Source organism: Lacerta agilis, chromosome 6, assembly GCF_009819535.1.
Source record: "Lacerta agilis isolate rLacAgi1 chromosome 6, rLacAgi1.pri, whole genome shotgun sequence".
In the NCBI taxonomy this organism is placed as follows: domain Eukaryota; kingdom Metazoa; phylum Chordata; class Lepidosauria; order Squamata; family Lacertidae; genus Lacerta; species Lacerta agilis.
This window is the reverse complement of record NC_046317.1, coordinates 42,426,166-42,448,919: the sequence shown is the minus strand read 5'-3', so window position 1 is coordinate 42,448,919 and position 22,754 is coordinate 42,426,166. Positions and strand designations below refer to the sequence as shown.

General features: G+C 41.6%; 1 long non-coding RNA gene across 1 annotated transcript; it reads right to left on the bottom strand.

The window, feature by feature from the left end:
* Positions 1-596: 596 nt before the first annotated feature.
* On the bottom strand, positions 597-21,693 carry LOC117047778. The gene is made up of 3 exons (XR_004426771.1): positions 21,150-21,693; positions 14,950-15,034; positions 597-790 (listed from the first exon to the last, which is right to left on the bottom strand). It is a non-coding gene; the product is annotated as an uncharacterized LOC117047778 (long non-coding RNA).
* Positions 21,694-22,754: the final 1,061 nt, after the last annotated feature.

Here is a 22,754-nt window from a genome sequence, read left to right as displayed (position 1 = left end):
AGTGGGGAGCCTTCCATGATGCCAATATGTTGCTTGCCCTGGTTCATAAGGAAGGACACCAAAACACTACTCTTTTTACTCTCAAGTCCTGACTGAAGTAACTTTGGGTAAAGGTAAAGGTAAAGGGACCCTTGACCATTAGGTCCAGTCATGGACGACTCTGGGGTTGTGGTGCTCATCTCACTTTACTGGCTGAGGGAGCCAGCATACAGCTTCCAGGTCATGTGGCCAGCATGACTAAGCCGCTTCTGGCGAAACAGAGCAGCGCACGGAAACACCATTTACCTTCCCGCCAGAGCGGTACCTATTTATCTACTTGCACTTTGACATACTTTCGAACTGCTAGGTTGGCAGGAGCAGGGACCGAGCAACAGGAGCTCACCCCGTCATGGGGATTCGAACTTTGGGTACAATGCCCATAATATAAGAATTCTTGTGTACCATCTTTCTTTGAAAAAATGTAGCCTAGTCCACAGTTTGGTAAATCTTAAAAACCTGGATGTAGTACTTACTTACTTACTTACTTACTTACTTACTTACTTACTTACATCCTGCCTTTCCTCTGTAGAGCTCAAGGCGACACACTTGGTTCCCCCACCATCTTGACAGCTCTGTGAGGAAGATTAGCTGAGAGTTAGTGACTGGCCCTAAGTCAGCCAGTGAGCTTCATGACAGAGTGGAGATTTCAGCCGTGATCTTCCAGGCCCTTGTTCAACTCTACTTGCCACACTGCGGTATGATTTAGAACCACAGATTTCATTATCATCATTATTAGATGATAATAAAAGATCTAAAAAGAGAGAAAATAAGAAAAATAACACACACACAGAAACACATATAACCAAGGGGAACCCGTACAAAAATTTCATATGCAACATTGTCTTACACCATTTCTGTACTTCATTGACTGCTTTCATAAGTTTTAACTCTGTTCCAAGGCATGGTTTCTATTGTTCCAAAAATGTGGAATGTCTGTTTTATATAGTCTACTGAAGTGTGTTAATTTAACCATTATCTAAGTTTGCCAAGTCCTTCTTATTCTATTCTATTCTTTGGGATTTTCCATTATTGGTGATCATTTGACATGCCATAGTTCAAAAGATTGTTCACTATACACTGATGGTTCTTCTTCACAGCTTGACTAACAGGTTCTGACAAAAGGTGTCTGTGGTTCAGAGGACAGTTCACAACTAACAGAATCCACTATATCTTTATCCAGCATGGTTATGTGGCTGATGGTAAAACTTCTGTCAACGGAGCCTGAGTGGTGTTGTGGTTAGGGTGTTGGACTAGGACTGGGGAGACCGGGGTTTGAATCCCTACTAAACCATGGAGGTCATTCAGTGACTTTGGGCTGGTCACTCACTCTCAGCCTAACCTACCTCACAGGGTTGTTGTGAGGATACAATGAGGATACCTCTGTATACCACCCTGAGCTGCTTGCCAGCTTACTGGCATTGCTGTGCAAAGCCAATTGATCTAAACTTATCTAAATAACTCAGAGGTGGCTATATCTCCAGAATTGCATTTTTTGGCATATGCAATTAACATGGTCTTGTCCATTATCAGATGTCAGTGAACATCTACAAAATATTAGACTGTTATACAGCAAACTTATTCTGGACTTATCTGTGACCAGTTTTCACTATGTGTAAGCATACTTGCAAACATTTAATAAGATAATATGTGATTTCCCATCATCAAATGTCTTTCAGAGGCATTTCAGCAACCCAAGAGACTGCTTTCCACTTATGTGTATTACAAGAGAGAAAAAGCTGCAATTTTTGCCAAGTTGCCCAATATCAGGGCATTTGCCTTTTGCGGACCTGAGCTGGATCTTATTGCAAGCCAAAATAAAATTTCACACATTCCTCTGAATTAGAAAGGGGTCAGAGATTGGGCATCAAGGTGTACAAGATAGCTTGCCCTTAACCTCATGAAAGACACAAAAGAAATTCCTAAAGCTAAAACTGAAATGCCTGCCAAGTCTGCCAAGAAAGACTAATATTTCCACTGGAAGAATAACAGTTGGAGCTTGGTCTTGGTCTGGCAAATGCCCTACGAAGTAAAACATGGGGCAGGGGTGAAGGAAAGAATAAACAGCATGCCTATGATTGAGATATACAGTCTTACCTAGAAAATCAAATACTGACGATAGGTTTTGGGGAGAAAGGGGACTGTAATGTCACAGAGCAATCTATTTTAGTAAAATCTACCACCAAAACATTAAGATATTAAAACCAAGCAATGGTTAAAGAGGTAGTAACATGAGTACCATGTTGGTTTGCTTCTCATGAGGCAAAGGAAAGAACAGTTTGCCATTCTGGTTGCCACACACATGGTAAAACAGCTATGGTTTTCATTTCCAGAGTACCTCTAAACACTCAGAAGGTGCAACGTGTAGTGGCATCTGAGGCCCAAGGATTCTTGGGTAAAATGGATTACCTAGACCAGTGTTTCCAGAACAGTGAGACAGGACGTTCTAGAGCACCTTGGGCCACTTATTAGATGGACCTCAGTGCCACAGCCTGCCCAGTGCCTCTTCACTTGGCTGCACACCCGCTTGTCGTGTCATAGCCCTTTGGTTGGACCAACAGCAGTGCCAGCAACTCCATGCATGCTGAGGAAAGATGGCCAGGAGACAGAAGTTTGGAGTGGGAAGAGGGAAGGAAGTGTTAAGTATAGTTGTTTAATTGCACACTGAAATTGAGAATGTGAGTATGTACATTGCTGAAGGGCTTAACACTGGAAAATTCAATTGAGGTATACTAAAGCTCACTGGGTATGTAGCGGGTTAATGATTAGCTGTTGAGCATGAAAGGAGAAGGGGAGCAGGAAGTAGAGAGGCATGGGGTGGGTGGGAAGGGGAAAATATAAAATATAAAACCTTTTCCACTTAGAGCTTCTAGATCAGCAAATTCTGCCTAAAATGGGGAAGCTGAGCCACAAAGCCCCCCGAGCAAATGTCCGTAGCTGGCCTGAGGAAAGCTGTGCTGTGGAACTCCTTGCCACAAGGAAAAAGCTGCAGCACAGAATGTAGTATATTTCCAAAGATAGATCAGATGTCAGTAGAAAGAAATATCAGTAATCGCCAGCTGAACGCTACCTTAATTATGTGGCTGCTGGGCCTGATTAAGTTGTAGTACATCCCTTCTGCTTTTGCTGGACCTCTCAGCAGCATTGGATACCATTTACCATAGTCCTTCTGAGAGGATTAATTCCAGAAGGTGATGCTCATGGACTCCTACTCAGAACCTTGGACATTGGCTTATGGGAATTCACAAGGATCAATCTTGTCCCTCCATCCCACCTCATAATCACTTAACATCTATCTGCATGGAACCCCTGGGAGAGATCATCACCACCAGGCAGAGATTTGTGGTGCATTGTCCTCAATATAAAGAAGTCCTGTCATGTTGTTTCTCCATGTCACTTTAACACATCTAATCACAATTCAGTCCTGTCTCCACATTAATCTGCTTTTTTTAAAAAAAAAAATCTTCTAAAATATATAAACAAACACATATTTTAATACTTGTTCAAATCATAGAAAGTGTCTTTTCTCTGAAACATACATATTTAAACGTGCCCTTTCTCTCCAAAATATTTGTGCAGAAAACTTTAATGCTGGAAATCATAAGACTGCTTTTATAGAAGAGTTTCTACATGTTGTAAAACCTTTTCAAAAACATTGTAAAAGCACACATTCAGTGTAGCTGATTCTTTTAATACAGCTGCCCCGCGTCCCAGGGGCGAAGTATAGGCACTATGTGGCTTAGGGGTAAGTACTGTTTTTACACTGATTTCTGTAGTAAATAATCACATAAAAGCCTGAATAAATAGTGAGTTCAAACTAGAGTTGCCCCAGGGGCTGGTTGTAGTTGTTTTCAAAATGCTTCTTCTGAGTCCTTCACTTGTGTAAATGTACTGTACCAAAAAATACTACTCTTTTTAAAAGGGGTGGGGTTTTTTTTTTTTTAAAAAAGCAAGGAACATCTTTCATACAAAATAGAACTAGCAAGAAAAATTGTCAAATATTCACACTAAATAAACAAAACAAGCAATTAAAACTGGATCCAGCATGAAGTTCCATGTTTCAAGGAGAAAAGGGTCGATGGATTGGGGGGAAAAGTCTGAAGAGAGCAAGGAAGAGTTTTGCACAAACAGCAGGTTTTTAAACTAGCTTGAAGTTGGGAATGCTGTGCCCAGGAAACATCAGCTTGAAGTCTGTAGTATAGCTCTTAAAGTAGTTTAAGAGTATTTTACTCTGGGAATTGAGTTACTGTGACAACACAGGCTCCTTTGAAGACTTTTTATCCTCTCCTTCCCCTAGCAATTACTGGATCATATCTACATAAAATGCATATTAGATAGGGGTTGGGATGGGAGAAGCTGTCCATTTTACTTTAACCTGTTTCTACCCACAATTCTGTTTCTCTGTAAATCTGCTTTTTAAAAAACAGAATCTTATCAAAATGTGTATTTAATATATGCTTTAAAATGTATTTTCTCTCAAAAATATTCAGAAATCCTACCTCTTTATTATGTAAGAACTATGTCACAATGTTTGGAGAAATGTGAAATTTGGTGGATAGCTAGGTTCTGATCCACATGGCTTGTGAGGTGTGGACCATGTTATTTCAAATAGGAATGGACAAAGATGAAACTCCTTAAACATATTTAAATGGTGTGTGTGGGGGGGGGGGTGTCTAGCTGTGTCACTGGAACTAAATGTACCCAAAAATGCACTATAAATCAGTAGTTCTGCCGCCACCTACTGGAGTATTGGATAGACAAGATTCTTTCTACTGGTCCAAATTTTCTAGCCAAGTGTGGTACAGAGGAGTGGCAAAAAATGCATCTTTAAAAAAAAATTAAAGCATTTTTATCCCACCTTTCCTCAATTGAGCTGACAACAGCTTTTTGGGTGGAGATTATAGAATCAAATAATTGTAAGGAAAAGACAATATGATATTCATCTAGTCCTCAATCTAGTATGATTCTGCATACACAAACAGCTTAGTTCACATAGAGGAATGCAATCTGTGATCATTCATCTTGTTGAGCTCCGTTGGCAGAAAGAAAAAACAAGAAGACTAAGTTCTTCTGTGCGGTGTGTCAGAAGGCGACCTTTCTTCACCCCCATATCCAGTTAATATAAACAGGGGGATGATCCCTTTATAAGCAAAGGGGTCAATTCCTTCTTGATACCAAGTGTGACCACAGTTGAATCTGCAAGACTAACCTATTCAAGTGTTGTGGTGATCCATGTTGCTATAGCAAGGAGATAGTAGTTACCTAGGTGTCCAAGTTGCAGGGGAGTAGATACTTCAGTCATCAACAGTGACTGAAGTACCTGGAAGAAGGGCAGCACCCTTGCTTTAACAATGGCAATTCTCAAATGAGATTGTGCACATCTAGGATGCAGAACCTGTGACCTTCCAAATGGTGTTGGTCTCCAACTCCCATCAACCCTAGCCAGTAGGATTGATTGATTGATTATGGGCCTGATTCAGCTAACTCATTCCGCTAGCAGAAGGCAGTGCAAGAACTCCTGTGAGCATAATGGGACTTTTAGCAAGAATTTGGGGAGGGGAACATCATTTCCAGCTGGTGTCTGCCACTGTGTTCAGCCCCAGTTCCAACAGAGAAGCTCACCAGGCTCTGAAGGGGCTGCAAGACTCCTGTTGCCATCATTATTCCCAGTCTCCTTGTAAGAATCAGATCCAGTCTCAGGACTTCTGTAGCCACCGAGAAGGACCAGCCTAAGATATATGGCTGTCTGATGCGAATAACAAAGCTTTCCTAACTCCATGTACAGAACCCAAACAGACAGGCAGGGAGTTATGGTGGAAGAGGGGTAGCTTCCAAGTTAAAGGTGTCTTCCTTTCACAGCACTAGGGGATCGAGGAAGCAGCAGCAACATCACCATCATCATTGTAATTACAATTACTATTAACATTAGTTTAATGCCCCTCAAAAACAAGCTCTTTGGGTAGTCTTCATTAGCCACATACAAAAATCAATTTGTAATAAAAACACCCAAACCTAGATAAAACAATGGCAACAGCTTTGAGGCTGCTATTCATGTGCAGAGGAGCAGTAGGTCAGAGAGGAGTTGGTCTGCTCTTTCCACAGAGCAGCTTCTTGTCAGGCCTGATTGGGACCCCTCCAGAAGCTCTGCCCTCAGTGTTGGGAGGGTGCAGAAGGTAACCCAAAGAACTTAACATGTTGTCAACTTTAGTTTGGGAGTTCCTGGATTTTTCACTTCGGGGCTCACTGCTGTTAACTGACCTTAGTAACACAGAACTATCTTTACTCTGTCTTGAAGGGGTTACATTCTGTGTTAGGAGCTGAGTGCAGTGCTGAGAAGGCAGAACTCCTCAGAGTTTGAAAGGTTCGAAAAGAAATTGCCCTCTCCTTGGTCTGTTCCTTCGTGGGAGACAGGGCTCATAGGCCTTGGTCTTTCTACCCTACTACAAAATGTCTCCATCTTGTCTTGATACCCTTATCCAGGGGTCAGCAAACTTTTTCAGCAAGGGGCCGGTCCACTGTCCCTCAGACCTTGTGGGGGGCCAGACTATATTTTGAAAAAAATATATGAACAAATTCCTATGCCCCACAAATAACCCAGAGATGCATTTTAAACAAAAGCACACATTCTACTCATGTAAAAACACCAGGTAGTCCCCACAAATAATCCAGAGGTGCATTTTAAATAAAAGGACACATTCTACTCATGTAAAAACACACTGATTCCCAGACTGTCCGCGGGCCAGATTAAAAAGGCAATTGGGCCGGATCCAGCCCCCGAGTCTTAGTTTGCCTATCCATGCCCTAGAGATGTGCCTCAAGCCCTAGAGAGGTACCATGTGGAAAGGCTCTTGAAGGGGTGAAGCTACAGTATTTAGGTGAAATCTCAAAAATTGTGGGAATTTATTCCTGCCCTATACATGAATCCGGGGAAGAAGAAAAAAGAAATCCTTCCTTCTTTTGACAAAACCCATAAGTTTTATATTGGCAAGAACATATTCACTGGGGAAGTTCCCTTGCATTTCAAAGGGATTATTTTTAAACCATCATTATTAAGTATACTTGATATGGAACAATAAACCCATATTTTTCCTTAGCAATAAAAAAGTCAGCCTTTATCAACCCTTCGAGGATGTAGTAGAGCACAGATACCAATGAACACATAATAAATAAGCCACTGTGCCTTTTCCACAAAGACAGAGCGAAGGATGCGTTTTTAGATTCCACAGTCTGCAGTTTTTAACTACTCAAATGAAAAACAGATATGATATTCTGATGGGGACTGCCTGGCACATTCACTGCAGTTTAACATTCAGGAAGGGATGCAGTCGTCCAAAAAGGTAAATGTGCCTTCCCAGCATGCTTTACTGCATTGTAAGGATGGCCTCGGGAAAATGAGATCTACAGAAATGCCTTCTTCTGAAGAACTTGGAGAAAACTATCTGGAGTGCATGGAAAAAACAATCTCAAGGATGAGACAGAACAAAATAGTGTCCATGCTATATAGGGGAGGCCGAATGGAAATATTTAAACACTCGCCCCATAACTGCTCGGGCATGAATCTCAAACTATCACTTACCACAATTGATTGTGTTTATTGAGTCACCAGAACATGGTTTGCTCTCCCTCTCAACTATTTCCTCTCAACAGACTACTTAGTCCATCCTATAAAGCCTTTCATTGTTTACAAGCAGCCTTGCTGGGAAGCAAATCTTCCGGGCCAAGTCCAGCCATCTGTCTGGGTAAAAGTCTATCTAGTCTTGTGAGTATGCTTGGGGATTTTGCTCTCCAGCCTTCCTTCTAGTCCAGCTTTGTTTAGCCCTGTATGCTCCTTTCCTCCCTGTTTCCCGTTCCTGGAAAGGTAAAGGTAAAGGTACCCCTGACCATTAGGTCCAGTCGCAGATGACTCTGGGGTTGCAGCGCTCATCTTGCTCTATAGGCTGAGGCAACCGTCGTTTGTCCGCAGACAGCTTCCAGGTCATGTGGCCAGCATGATTAAGCCTCTTCTGGCGAACCAGAGCAGTGCATGGAAACGTCATTTACCTTCCCGCCGGAGTGGTATCTATTTATCTACTTGCACTTGACGTGCTTTCAAACTGCTAGGTGGGCAGGAGCTCACCTGTTAGTGTTAGGCACATTCAAATATCTGTTTCCTTTTTCTCCTCCTGCACCACCATCTCAGGCATTAACAGTACAGCAAAGCCAAGGATAGGCCCTGTTACTACCACCTACTGGCAATAGTGCAATCACATTTCAGTCACAACCCTTCATAGAGCCTGGTATCCTTCACAATCTGCCTAAACTCTCCAACACCGAATCCCAGAGAGTCTTGTACTTGCAGGAACTGAACATGTTTCAAGAACCCCAGCAAATACCATGGGTTTCGTTTCCTGGGAATGAAAGTCACAGGAAACTGGTGGCATTCTCTGTGATATAAGGTTTATTCACACATATATACAGGATGAGCATAAGATGGAAGATCCTGCTCCCCAGTAGGTTTTTAGCAGGACAACCAGAGACATAGCTTTTGAGTCTGTGCAGGTATTGAGTCAGGCCTCTCTCTTTCCAGCCTTTGTGACAACTAATCACTTGCACTTGGCCAACCCTTCAGTTATGCAAAGAACCATTCTTCTGAGAAAAGGCTATCTGCCAGATCCTTGGGGTTTGGCCCCTTCTAGAAGACTCCCTTTTTTTGCTCATCACTTAGTTTTATACCTATTCTGCTAAATTACCACTTCAAAAATGGGTAGTCTGTTCTCATTTCCTGGCTCCTTCTGATTTTACATTAAAATGCATTATTTCAACTGTCCACTTAGTGTTATTGTGTGGGGAAGATATACATTTACAAGGGAAGTAATCTGAAAGGAAGGAGGTAACCTTACTGTTGGGAGAGGGGCATAGCTTTTTCACTGTTTGCCATCTTGAGTTGATATATGTACTCCAGCACTGGAAGAGTGGGAGTAATTATAAAATCAAGATGACAAATGGTTCAGAAATTGGAAGAGAAGAGAAGAGAAGAGAAGAGAAGAGAAGAGAAGAGAAGAGAAGAGAGAGATTGACATTTTTAAAAATTTAATATCAGAAGACCAGTCCTGTGGTGGGTAGCAGATTTGACTGACAGTACAGTTATATGGGAGCCACTGACCAGATGATCTCTTATCTAAAGCAGAGGTGGCTAACCTGTGATGCTCTAGATGTTGGTGTCCTGTAGCTCCCATCATCCTTGACCATTGGCCATGCTGGCTGGGGCTGATGGGAGCTGGAGTCCAACACAATCAGGAGGGCCACCGGTTTTGGTTGAAGGTTTTTTAAAATACAGGGTTGTATCAAATGCTAGTTCTACTCACTGAAATTAATAGATGTGACTAACTTAGATCTATTAATTTCAGTGGGTCTACTATGAGTATAACTTAGTTGGATACAGAGTCCTTAAAATAACATAATAATTCTGAATAAAATTATTATCATTTCCTCAAAGACAGAAGCCTTGTCTTGGAAAGAGGTAACAAATATGGACCTTCATGATCAGGATTAAGAACAAGCTTCAGTGGTGAGCAAGGGCCAAAGGCTGAGCTGAACTGAATGTAACTCTAAACCTCCACAGCTGTTTTCATTTTCCTCCCTTCAACACAGCCCCTGTGTGGCACTTCAGGGAGAATTATGAAAGTGGTATGTAATTCAGAGAAGAAATCTCCTCCTCAACTCCCCACCCCTCGCCCCCCGTGATGCCTTTTCCTGAAGCGGTGAAAACTGCTGTGGTAGATAATTTTCTGTTCAAGGGAAATATCAGGTTCTATTAAATATGTATTTGTTATGTAGCCTTCAGTTATTTCTAACTCCTTACTTTACAGGCTTGCTCCGCTTCCATCCTCTTGTAGATCTTCCATCCATTAACCTATTGTGCCTCATCATTCATGATCAAACTGGTGTTGACTTCCAAGGAGGTAGCACAGTTTATAGCAGTTAAAGATCTTTTGTTCCCTGGAAAGCAGTGCTGTGTTCTTGGGTCTATGTCAGGGCCAGTGTTTCATAAATATCTCACAGGTATTGAAATGAACACACTCCATAACATTCACGGATCAAATCTTAGTGGCCTCCAGAAGCTTTAATTCGTTCTGAATGGTTTTCATTGGACTCTCCTTTACCGGGATGAGGACATGAGACAATGATTGGATGAAGGGTCATTTGCTATTAATCCAAAGCAATAACAAAACATGGACTTAACTCTGAATCAATCCCTCTGTGAAGGAAAGGATACATTGAGCCATCGTAACCAGCACTTCCATTTGCATGAGAACACATTCATTTCACATTGGCTTGAAGAATTTATTTATTTTTCATTTTTTTGCCAATGTGGCTTCAGTGCTTTGGCTCCTCTTCTTTAAAGTTTAGTAATAGGGCCAGCTGCTGAATTGAGGCACAAAATAACATTTGTACTTTGGATGGAGTTGAAGTTTATTTTAGAAGGAGCTGCAAAATGAGACCAATGTTCGATTAAGAACATACAGTAAACTGGCATGGAAATTTGACAAGTTCTCTCCCTCTTTCGAGGGACCCAGGTGGCGCTGTGGGTTAAACCACAGAGTCTAGGGCTTGCTGATCAGAAGGTCGGCGGTTCGAATCCCTGCCACGGGGTGAGCTCCCGTTGCTCGGTCCCAGCTCCTGCCCACCTAGCAGTTCGAAAGCACATTAAAAGTGCAAGTAGATAAATAGGGACCGCCCCAGCGGGAAGGTAAACGGCGTTTCCGTGCGCTGCTCTGGTTCGCCAGAAGCGGCTTTGTCATGCTGGCCACATGACCCGGAAGCTGTCTGTGGACAAACGCCGGCTCCCTTGGCCTATAGAGCGAGATGAGCGCCGCAACCCCAGAGTCGGACACGACTGGACCTGATGGTCAGGGGTCCCTTTACCTTTACCTTACCTCCCTCTTTCGTAACACTAGAACTCATGGATTTCCAGTGAAGCTGGTTGTTGAAGGATTGAGGACAGACAAAAGAAGATACTTACTCATAGTTGAAACATGGAGCTGTGATGGCCAACAACTTGGATAACTTTAAAAAAGGATTGGACCAATTCATAGAGATTAAGGCTATCCATGAGTACTAGCCATAAAGCTCTGCCTCTATAGTTGGAGGCAGTATGCTTCTGAAAGCCAGTTGCCAGAAACTCTAGGAGGGAAGAGCACTCTGCTTCTTGTGTCTGCTAGTGGGTTTGCCACCGGTATCTGGTTGGTCATTGTCAAAACAGGATGCTGATCCAGCAAGTTTTTATGTTCTCTGACGTTCTTAATGATGAAGCCGAAACCTGTCAGATTCTATAAATAAGGATTAATATAAAACACACACACACACACACACACACAGAGAGAGAGAGAGAGAGAGAGAGAGAGAGAGCACTTTATTGTGGCCCATAGACCCCAAATACCCAGTACAATAGTATATATCAACAGTTATTAAGGTGTAAGATTGGCCTTGCTAGCCAACAGAGGCGCTTTACATACTGAATTCTGATTTTTACTGCCCTGTCTCTTAATTGGGTGCCATGGATAATTTTTCATTGAACTACCAGGTCAGAATTTTTGCTCTTCGTTCCAAGGACAGTGATGGAGGCACATAACTTTTGTCTGCCAAAGATTCAACCAACATACCGGTAATCTACCAGACAGCCAAATTCTATGGAACATACATTGGGCTGGATTAGCTGCACTGATCTAGTGAGATTGCACCAGCAGGAAACTGAGGCTGTGTGCACACCATACTTTTAAAGCACATTCAAAGCATGCACACCTCCAAAGAATCATTGGAGATGTAATTTGTTAAGGGTACTGTGAATTGTAACTCTATGGGGAAAACTATAATTCCCAAAATTCTTTTTTTTGGGGGGGGGGGCTGGTATGATGCATAGGCACTCTTTCCCAATAGATGTCTACTGCAGAGGTAGATTGGGCAGCTGTCCTCAATTCACCTATGTTGGAGTGGTTCCATTAACTGCAGTGGAACTGCTCCGCAGTAATTGGCGTGAGGATGTGAAAGTAATTAAAAGCATCCAAGCCAGACCATAACACCATAGGATTCTACCTTCTATGTTTTAAGAGTTCTTGCATTCTTATTACAAAAGTGTTCCTTTTTGAAGGCTATTTTTAGACTGAGCAAAAATATTTTCATATGGCTCATTGACATAAGACGATGTCTATGTCAAAGAGTCACATGAAACTCACATCATGTCGAAGATGTTGATTTTGTTTAATAATTTGTCAAGATTGCTACCTAGGAGGTCTCCAGTGGTAACTCTGCGGTATGGATCGTGTGGGAGTCTATAGCCTGTTCAGCCAATGACGTCATGTTTGTGGAACACAGCCGTAAATGTATTTCTTCTGCTGTGGTAACCTACATAAAAAAATAAAATAAAATACCACAGCTATGCTTGTGAAACTGAGGCCTTCAGTTATGCACCAGAGAAAGCTAGAGTTACCACATTTTGTTTTTTAAAAATACTTGTCACAAGGAGCAAGACATTCAAAATAAATACTTTTCCTGGACCTGAAAAATGACAGGCTGGTCAATTGCCAGCTAGGTGCTAATCCTAAAAAAAGCAGTTTCTTAGGCTAAAGGTCAGTAAATCCATTATCACATATTTTCAGCATAGCACTGGTGCCCATTGAGGTGTGTGAGAATTAGGACTTATAAACCCATATTGCATTAGAGAGGTTACTAAAGGTTACTTGCATTTGCAGTCATCAGTACATATCATGAAAAATACAAAGGGGGGAGGAGGGAGGCAATTTTTCATATGGTTTGAACTTTCCTGGGATTAAACCCCACTGAACAGAGTAGGACCTAATTCTAAGTAAACATACATGAGATTGCAGTGCACTGCGCAGGTTTAATTCTGAAGAGTTAAAGTCAACAATGGTGAGTCTGGGGGTTCACTATAGGATGAAAATTGGGTTACACATTAGGAAGTTATTGGAAACACTAGGTGGAATTCAGCACCTCCCCTCCACTGAAGTCATCCATCAGCAGACTAGGGAAGGGGAAAGGTTTTGAGAACTCCTCTCTTGTGCAACCCCCTGCTCCCTAAAATCTGGTCCAGATTTCCCCTCCCAAATTATAAGGGGATGCAGGGGCAAGGAGGAATGCCAAAAAATTGTCCACCTTCCCCATTTCATTGACAGACACCTTCCATCAATGGAGCACCAACCATTTATTTTGAAGAAGTCATAGTCTAATTTGGTCCAGTCTTGGAAAGTGCTGTAAGAGACTGGCTTTGATGGACCACTGGAGGACCTTCAGGTTCTTAGCAATTATTATTATTATTATTATTAGTAGTAGTAGTAGTAGTAGTAGTAGTAGAACCCCGCTGGATCAGGCCAATGACTCATCTAGTCCAGCATCCTGTTCTCACAGTGGCCAACCAAATGCCTATGGAAAGCCCCAAAGTGGGACCTGGGTGCAACAACACTCTCCCCACTTGTGATTCCCTAACAACTGGCATTCAGAGACGTACTGCTACCAGCAGTGCAGCCAGAACAGAGTGATTGTGTCTAGTATAATAATAATAATAATAATAATAATAATAATAATAATAATAATAATAATAATAATAATTTATTCACACCCCGGCCATCTGGCTGGGCCTCCCCAACCACTCTGGGTGGCTTCCAACACAATATTAAAATACAACAATTCATCAGACATTAAAAGCTTCCCTAAACAGGGCTGCCTTAAGATGTCTTCTAAAAGTCTGGTAGTTGTTGTTCTCTTTGACATCTGGTGGGAGGGTATTCCACAGGGCAGGTGCCACTACCGAGAAGGCCCTCTGCCTGGTTCCCTGTAGCTTGGCTTCTCGTAATAAGGGAACCGCCAGAAGGCCCTCGGTGCTGGACCTCAGTGTCCAGGTAGATTGATGGGGGTGGAGATGCTCCTTCAGGTATACAGGACCGAGGCCGTTTAGGGCTTTAAAGGTCAGCACCAACACTTTGAATTGTGCTCGGAAACATACTGGGAGCCAATGTAGATCTTTCAAGACCGGTGTTATGTAGTCTCAGTGGCAGCTCCCAGTCTAGCTGCCGCATTCTGCTCCCAGTCTAGCTGCCGCATTCTGGATTAGTTGTAGTTTCCGGGTCACCTTCAAAGGTAGCCCCATGTAGAGCACATTGCAGTAGTCCAAGTGGGAGATAACTAGAGCATGCACCACTCTGGCAAGACAGTCCGCAGGCAGGTAGCCACCAGTATCCTTGTTCTCCAATAATTTATCTAATATTTTTTAAAGCAAAGTTGGTGTCAAACATTTACTGCTTGTGGGAGTGAATTCCATAATAGTAATATTTTATTATCTGTTTTTACTTAATTGAAATCTAATAGAATTTTAATGGATTTTGAAAAAATAGCTAGACAGTTGTCTACAGGTAGGCTACAAATATACTCAAATGGATTAAAAGCAAGTTCAAATATTTGCATCCAGGACAAAAGCAAATTAATATTCTCGTTAAAGATGTGATGCTTTACTTTACTAGTATATCATTCCTTGCTCCTTTTTTAAAAAAAAGAAAAGAAAAAGAAAACCAACGCTATAAACTCAAGGATCGGTTTACCTTTTGATAGTGTGCTTTTTATCTAGCAATCACACAAGAACCATGCAATTTTAATGCTGCATTAAACTGGGTAATGAACTAACTTTATTGTGTTTTGTGATTGGGCCTTAATGGAACATTTTTCAAAACTGAAGGCTGCATGGAAGTTTTTATCTCCTGCTTGTGAAAGGTGCCTAGTGAGAAGCTCAAGCTCTCCAGATAATGAAGAGGAAATATCTACTTCTGCCGTCATCTATTTTGGGAAATACTCTGTGGCAATGGTCACAAAAAGAGATCAAGAGGTGACATGCAGTAATAATGAGAAGCTGTCAAGCAGCCTATTTACCTAGGGCAAGTGATGCTGCAGAGTGGAGATGCTGTTTCAGCTCGGAGAATGGAGATCATAAACATAATTGCTCTTCAGTTTTCAACTGCAATTAGATGGTAACAAATATCATGCTTGTAATTTGCATATTTTTTGAATCAGTCAGACTTGCAAGAGGGTTGCATCAGCACAGAAGTTGAAAGATCAGGCCAGTAGCTTTTTCTCTTGTGGCAGCACCGACTAGAATATTAAGGTTGTGATCCTGCACGCAGTCCTTAAATCTCAACAACTTCAGCAGTATTTAAGAAGCTAAATTGTGCACTGCTCCAAAGCCTGTTTAATGTATGAACTGGAAAAATGTTCTCCAATTAATAACAGGCCTGTTTCTCATTAACTTCCCCCACCCCCACCAGCCACACACACACACACACACACACACACACACACACAATAAGGAATTATGGAAGAGAGTGAATCCCTCTCACTTCCCCCACAAAAAGTCCCTGGATCTACTTGTCTGCTGTTTGCCAGGCTTAATCCACCCCCCCGGGGGGGGGGGCTCCTGTGACTGCACATTTTATCCACTTTGGCGAAAAGTGGAACAACCATAGCTGTTTTTAGCTTCCCCATTATAGCAAATGAGGAACACAATACTTCACTATACAAAGAACCCAATCAATCTGGAGAGAGCACAAAGTGACACAGAAACAGATAGGTATTTTAGAAAAACATACAGTTGCAGATACAAAATGAATTTTTGGGCCCATGCATACCCCTAAAAACATACCTTCCTTTACTGATAATTATACTGGTAATTTTTATGGGCTACATGCCCCCAAGATTCCATGTACAACAGATACCAAGAAGCATAGGAATATATTGATTAAATTAACATCACCCCTTAAAACCTTTGGGCAAATTGTCTTTCTGCATGCTGCTATCTAAGCTTTTGTAGCTTCAGCTGCTAGGAGTTCAGTTGGAGAATTGCTGAATGGAAAGCATGCACCCTTACACTGAGGCAGATGCTATCATTTATTTATTTATTCATATGTTTCTTTGACTTATGGGTCTTTGACTCCAGAGTAGCTTGCAACAACAAAATCCAAACAATCCAAGTGGAAACATGCTGGTCCTCGATCCTTTACCATAGATCCTGTGAGCTCCTACCTTGCCCTGGACACAATAGGTATTAGGCAATAAGGTACTTGCATAACTCAGGCCAGTTTTGAAACGGTTTCTTTAAAAAAAAAATTAAAATCCAAACTCAAATTAATAATATAAAAAACAGCAGCAAAACACAACCATCAGCATCACAGGACATGATTCAAATGATGAGAAGTGTCCATCAGTTTTATTCTTTAGGTTTGGAGATAGAGCAAAGGTTCAGATATGGAGCCCCTTTCTATCTGGAAGCAGCTGAAACTGTATACAAAAACCACCCCAAGTAATTCCCAACCTCACTAACCCTAATAATCTACTTAAACTTATTTTAAACTGTTTTAAAGCAAACACAGTCACCCTTTGCTGACAATTCACATACCTACTTTTTCATGCAGTGTTATTATATACATGGCCGGGGTTTAGAAACCTCTGAAGGCTGAGGTTTATAACAGAAATGCTGACAGATCCTTACCGCTCTATCCCATCATAACATTTCAAAGAGGATGGTGGGGGGGGGGAGGGGGTTGTGGTGGTTGTGGACATAACTGGCCATGTTCTTGCATTAAAAAATGTTTCCCTTTATTGACTTAACTGATGTAGCCAGACAGATGGTTTATCTTGAGCGTCAAATCAAGATGGCATAACTGAGACAAGAGAAAATATATTAGGCATCTGATCTGGATTGCTTCCATAATTGGTCCCAATCCACATTGGATGCCTAATATATTTTCTCTAGTCTCAGAAAAAGTATGTGCTTCAAGATTGCCAAGTGAGAAAAAAAGAATGGCTGCTCCCCTTTTCCACTTTGCCATTTGGGTTTGGTAATGGGTCAAGGCTGGGTTGGGTTAGGGTAGATATTGTTTTGTTTGTTTTATGCCTTATATTGTATTTAAATTGTCATTTACTTATTGTAAGATGCCCCAAGAGGTTTATGTTCCAGAGTGGCATACAAATGCAATAAATGAAGAAATGACTTCATGTTGGTATATTTTACGCCGCAGGCCTGGGCAGGCCACAGGGTCTTCCTGTTATATAACTACTGGGATTGACAAGGCATCTGACCCTTACCTGAATCTCATAGCTCTCCTGACAGGTGATTTGGTCTGCAGCCACAGTGTGGAAATAAAGGATGAGATTGTCCACCAGATACCAGACACTCTTCTATTCAAATTAGGCCCCAATGATTTTATCACTTCTCAATTAAGTAATCACTTTAAACTAGAATTTACTGTAAATTCTAAAAAAAAAAATTAATTCGAACTAGTAAACTACTGCTCTCACTTCATTACAAACAATATTTCTACCTGCAACACACTTGAGCACACCTGCTTCTATTCCTTTCACAGATATTTTGTTGCCATTTGCAACTGTAGCTGCCTCTGATTAGTTATCATTTAACACTTGGGGGAAATAATTAGCATCACATATCATGTGCATGGAAGTTGCCAAACCAATTAACCAACTAGAAGGATTACTGCTAATAGCACCAGTTTTCCTATAACTTGATATTGCTGGATAGTTTTGATGAACTGCAAAAGCATTTTTAGTTTGCTTTCTGTTGCCACCCTGAAACTTTTCTTTATTAGTGCCACTTTGTTTTGTACGATTCCTTGCAAATGAAAGGGGGGGGGGGAGAAACAACTTTTCTGGTTGTATATAATGATAATATAATTTTGGTTACTGGGAACAAACAAGATTGTTCAAAAACAAGATTGGGCCCAGGCCTGGCCAGAACATAGGTGTCCTGACTGTGACAAAGGTGACCTGTGTGCTTGCTTGCTTGCTTGCTTAATAGCTGTTGGGAACTTCAAGGTCCCTGCTCTCCCTTCTTATGGTCTTCGTATTGGAGACTCCAACAGAGATCATTTCATGTCAAGAAGGAGGGCAAGTGACAGGGCAGGAGCTACACCGAGCAGGGCCTTTTCACTGGTGGTGACCATTGCATGCCTTGCTCTTCCCAGACCTGTTCTCCTTTGGCCTGTATCTTGGAGCTTTATAATTTAGGAAGACTTTGGAAGAACTGGTTGACAAGTCTTATCAGTTGCTGACGTATGAGTGGATTTTATTCGCTACTATTCTGGGCTTCTGGTGCACCATAGTTTACACCAGCATAATAGAGTTGGCCAGGATGCCAGAAGGGATACAATTTACGAGCTTTCTTCATTATCTGACCATCAGGGGGTGAGCTGAAGTGTTTCCTGCTGATTACCTGCTTTCAGCAATAGGGGTCGCTGTTTAGTAGTACCCAATTGGTTAGCTGTCAGATTCTAGAGCTCGCTATTGGTGGCTCTTAGGTAATTCACAAAATACGGAGTCCATTCATAAAACACAGTGTTCATTCATAAAGCAGTAACATAAATCTCCATTGCTACATATTGGGTGTATATTTCAGCGGTTGAACGTACAGGTTTATGCCCATGCTGTAGTGTAGTGCTTATGCGACTGTGAATAAAATGTGGCTGGGCTCATTGTCTCAGGGTCTGGGGGGGGGGGGAGATGACAAAACTGAGTTCCAATAAGTGCCCCCCTTCTTTCCACAACAAGTCCTTGAGTCTGTACTCCGAATAGTGACACCAGGGACCTAGAAGGTGCAGGGCTTGTCACTCCACCCCCTGCAGAGTCTCATCAGGGCTGACAGGTGATTTGGTGTGCAACCACAGTGTGGAAATAAAGGATGAGATTGCCCACCAGATACCAGGCACTCTTCTATTCAAATTAGGTCCCTATTGGTGGCTCTTAGGTAATTCACAAAATATAGAGTCCATTCATTAATAATACTTATTTATTTATACATACATACATACATACATACCCCGCCCATCTGGCCGGGTTTCCCCAGCCACTCTGGGTGGCTTCCAACAGAATGTTAAAATACAATAATCTATTAAACATTAAAAGCTTCCCTAAACAGGGCTGCTTTCAGGTGTCTTCTAAAAGTCTGCTAGTTGTTTTTCTCTTTGACATCTGGTGGGAGGGTGTTCCACATGGAAAAGGCCCTCTGCCTGGTTCCCTGTAACTTGGCCTCTTGCAGCAAGGGAACCACCAGAAGGCCCTCAGAACAGTGTTCATTCATAAAGCAACAACATAAATCTCCATTGCTACATATTGGGTGTATATTTCAGTGGCTGAACATACAGGTTTATGGCCATGCTGTAGTGTAGTGCTTATGCGACTGTGAATAAAAGGTGGCTGGGCTCATTGTCTCAGGGTCGGGGGGGGGGCGAGATGACAAAACTGATTTCCAATAAGTGCCCCCCTTTATTTCCATAACAAGTGCTTGAGTCTGTACTCTGAATAGTGACACCAGGGACCTAGAAGGTGCAGGGCTTGTCACTCCACCCCCTGCAGAGTCTCATCGGGGCTGACCTTAAGGCAATTGGAGCATTTAGGCCAAATTGGGCCCTGCGTGCCGCTCCTAAGGGGGCCTCCACACCAGGGCAATCTAGATGGATTTTATTTATATCTCTAAGATTTTGCAGGCTTTGGCTGTGAACTGGGGCTCTAGGGGGGGAATCAAGTTGCACCCCACTGCTTCAAATTGGGCCCCATAGTTGCTGGGCCTGAGTTGCCCTGCCCTTGCATGAAATCTTGGGTTTGCAATTTTGGGAGAAGGGAGACTGGGGCACTGGGGACAGGGCAGGCTGGTGAGGCCCCCTAGATTTAGACGCCCAAGTTTGCCCTACCCTCGCATGAAGTATTTTGTTTGCAATTTTGGGAGAGGGGAGGTTGCCTGCTGGAGAGCCGGCAGGTTGCCAAGGCCCCCTAGATTTAGAGGCCCTAGGCTTCAGCCTACTTAGCTTATACATAAATCCAGCACTGCTCTACTCACAAATGCAACACATGTATAGTTTCCAATGTTACTGTTTTCTAAGAGCGCTGAGCTGATACAAGAGCCGTGATCCAATCTGCTGTTGTTGATTCTCTGCTGATATTGATTCTCCTTAGTGTGCACTTGAAATTTCAGGGCTTCCATGAAGTATTAACACCAATACCTTTTAATGTGAGCTACTGCTCTTACTATTGGCATTATCAAGTGTTGTTCATACTTCCTTACCATTTATTGCCTTTTTGGTGTCTGTTGAAGGCTTTCCTCCTTCAACACGCCTTCTAAGTGGAGATTTTGATACCATTCAGTATTTGAACTAATTGAAATGATTTTAGATATGTAATTATTTTTTGTATACCTAGCTGTGTATATGGACAGATAGATGTACATAATAATTGTTTTAATAGTGATTATTTATGCTTTTTTGTCTATGTTTCATAGGGATTGATTAATAAAAGAATTAAATTTAGTAATAAGAATAATGATAATGATCATATTTGCCCACCTCCCCCCTCTTCTTCTTCTTCATCATTTGCAAACCATAGTGACTCTTTAAACAGGCTCACTCTTTAAAATATCAATTGTAGTGCTCTTGAGAGTGAAGTAATTACTTCTTTTCCTCTGCTCGCCATCCATGCTGCTCCCCACTACAGCTTCATCTTTCCACCCTGTTTGTCATAATCCCCATTGTGTTTGTGCCACTATATCCTCCCTCTTAAAATTTTTGATTGGTTGGTTGTGCTGACTTTTGTAATTGCACAGAATTTTATGTGACTATCATAACTCCAACATGCACAATTTGGTACAAAGCCATCTATAATGCACAATTTCACTTAATAGCTTGGGGCGAGGGGCATTGGTGGCTTAAGATAAGTATGAATGACCACAGCCACAAAGTTCTGTATTTTTTAAAAGAACCGAACAGCAAAGTGAAACTTCATGGAGATGGAAACACAGCCATAGACCCATAGCAGGCATTGCAGCCTAGTTGCTGCCCCATATATTTATCATGATGTTTAATCTGGCTGTTTGTGGGCTAGTTGAGAATGTTGTATGATTATACTCAAAGCTATCTCCCAAGAGTCTGGATCAAAACTATCATGCTGATTGGTATATAAATTATTGCACTGGTTCTCAGCAGGTGTAAGAGCAGTGTGGCTCTCGTCAATTTAAAAGAAGCTAAGCTGGTTTGCAGTATTCACAATTCTAGTCCAGTGTGTATACAATAAAGTACCTATAGTCCATGGGTCATATCAGGAATGTGAAACGGGGAATTGAGAACAGACTGCAGTGGTTTCTCTAAGGCTTAGTCTCAATAAGTTCCTTATGTTCTTCTTGCTTCATGTTTCTTCCTCCTGGCCAGAAAACTTTCTTAGTACAACTCTGTAGGGAAAACATGCTACCCGTTAGATTTATGCCCTTAGAAGTCAATGTGTTAATTTGTGCTGTGCAATGGAAAGGCTGTGTTGCCATATCGTCATTAAATTAAGATGTGCAAGCCAGATGTGGAATCCTGATAGGAAGCTTTATTGCACAGTGGGTCTTGCCTGTTGATTAGTCTTCTAGACACAGCAAGCGGGCCTCTGAGAACTCCTCTGTGTATGAAAGAGGGATCATTTGTGTGTCTTTAAATTATCTCACCTTCAGCGTGTCTGATCTTTACACCATGTGATCCAACATTACCGCTCAGTGTTTTGAATTAAGGGTTGTCAAACCCTTTTAAAAGTTACAGGAGAGCAATTCTTATTGGCATCTACTGAAGAAAAGCTTAGGTATTTTCCCTAGTACTGTTATACTTTTGCTTTATAACACATATCACAACACTTTCCCCTTGCTCCCCCCTGTTATCAATGAGATATCGCCCTTTGTCATTGGAACAAGGAATGATACACCAGAAACGTTTTGCTTCGATGTGTATCTAGGGCAGATTTTAATGCTTCTTTTTCTAGATTTGCCAAGGTGACGAGAGTCCAGCTCCTTATCAATAAACCTGCAGTCAGTGAACATGAAGGACTTAGTTTTCAGCACAAGTTTGCTCTGCAATAAAGAAGGGACAGATGACAAAGACTACATAACAGTTGATCTTTCTTATAAATATAAAGAACACACAGCAGCAATGGGTTAATGCAAGGGTATGTTGTTCAGTCCATTATATTGTCATAGCAATGGCTGGCTCAGTGTGCATGAGAATTAATTCAAAGGGCTCATCTGCATCCATATCCAACCTGAAATATCCAGTAATCTCATTTTTGTATTTCTCCTTCGCATCTATTTGGCAATAGGGATGCATCTCAAAGTCAAAACTAGTGCCCAATTTTTCCAACCTCAAGTTCAATTCTTGTGATTTTTTTAAAATAAGAAGTCTTCATGAAAATTAATCAGCACTTAATGTGAATTTATCCAAATACATATTTTTAAATAAAATTCTGCTTAATAGATACATATTTGCAAAGCAATTTACCCTCATAGAATGCATACTTGAACATTACATTTTGTACATGCATTTATATCTACACTTTACACTAGTATATGCATTTTTGTACCTATTATTTGGATGCAGAACTGCATTGCAAAATTCAGAGAAGTGCAACTTTTGAAGGATGGGAGCACTTCAGTCTGCACATTGCTTCAGAAAGAGTGGATTATGTAAATTCACTTTAAATGCAAACAGAATTGAATTTTTCCAAGTACTGATACAGATGCATAAAAATGCAAAAATTAATTTAAAATTAATCATAACCGAAGTTTTGACTTGGTTTCATAATTCGGCAATCTGCCAATTAGGATCAGTTAACGTCACCAATGCTCTGTGCACAAGGTGCTGTACACATAAGTGACA